The sequence below is a fragment of the Sceloporus undulatus genome, chromosome 4, assembly GCF_019175285.1.
Source record: "Sceloporus undulatus isolate JIND9_A2432 ecotype Alabama chromosome 4, SceUnd_v1.1, whole genome shotgun sequence".
NCBI lineage: Eukaryota > Metazoa > Chordata > Lepidosauria > Squamata > Phrynosomatidae > Sceloporus > Sceloporus undulatus.
In genome coordinates this window covers 153,194,958-153,196,496 of record NC_056525.1, presented here as the reverse complement: position 1 = coordinate 153,196,496, position 1,539 = coordinate 153,194,958, and positions in this window count along the sequence as shown.

Genomic DNA, 1,539 nt, shown 5'->3' with positions numbered 1-1,539 from the left:
TTCCTGTTGGAACAGTTTGAAATTGTGTCTTCAAGTAGCTCCCTTTTGAGAAACTCCCATCCATCCTGAACTCCTTCTCTTTTACTATTCCTGACCACTAGATCCCCATCAGTATTTCCCTACGTTTACTCAAATCAGCTTTCCTAAAGTCTAGAATGCATCTGACTATGCCGACTTCTCCTTTCCATGGTATAAACACACTCCAGGAAAACATGAGCACTCCCACCTAAGGATTCTGTACTCATACTCCATTAACCAGGTAATCCCTGTTGGTTAGGATCAGATCTAAAATAGCTGATCCTCTTGTTGCCTCTCCACCTTTTGGACATAAACTGTTCTTCCAGGCAAATGAGGAATTTGCTAGAACCTTGAAGTTTTGGCTAAATATGGGTTTCCAGCAAATAATCATGGATAGTTTAAGTCACTCATCACTGGTACATCTCTCTTTTGTCAGTGTGGCCATCTGTTCTAGAAAGGCTCATCGATTCCTCAGTTTGACTTGGGATATGTTGTAGAAGACTCCCACAATAAATCTCTGTTTTTTCCATCCCCTTTCATTTTTATCCAGATATTCTCCACCTGGCTTCCAGGATATATGTCCTGGATCTCTTCATAGTGTAAACATCCTGACATTATAATGCTATTCCACCTCCCTTCCTGGTTGGCCTTTTTCTTGAAAAGGTTATTCTCCTCTATTGCTATATTCCAGTCATGAGACTCATCCCACCAGGTTTCAGTGATGCTTATTATTGTATCATTATTTGCTTTATTGTGCTAGTGAGTTCAAGTTATCTTGTTTATCCCATGCTCTATGTGTTAGTGTAGAGACATCTAAAACCATGGGTCCTCCCTACTTGGTGTCTGTGTAAAGTTTTTGCCTCCCACTTTTGGGTCTTTTCACTATTTGCTTGTTCCTCTTTAACAGTTTGATTATTACTTCAACCCTTGATGAATCTGCTTCATTTCAAAATTACTGTCTCCCTCCCCCCACATAACTCAGTTTAAAGCCCTCCTGATCAAAATTTTCTAGGCTATTAGACAAAATGTTTCTGCTAACTGGCATGAGGTTGAAACCATCCTTTGCCAGAAGTCCCCCATCATGGAATCGCAGCCCATGATCCCAAGAATCCAAATCGTCTCTGCTGCACCATATGCAGAGCCATATGAGAAGCCAGTTGTTCACATCTGCTATTTTCTCTCCCTTCCTAGACCATGCCCTTCAACCGGAGATGAGATGATGATGACAACCTGTGCATCCAGCTCTTTAATTTCCTACCCAGAGTATCATAATCCCTTCTGATAGTTCTGAAGGCTGTGCAGTGCAGTATCATTAGTTCCCACATGACCCAAAGAAAGGGATAACAGTCAGTAGGCTTGACAAAGTCTTGTCAGTCTCTCCATCACATTGTATGTCTTTGCCCAGGAAGACAGCACACCTCTTTGAGACATCTTGTCATGTTCACAAACCATCTACCCCTCAGCAGGAGCCCCCACACGACCTCTACATGCCTCTCCAAGGCTTAGCAGCAGCCATTCCCT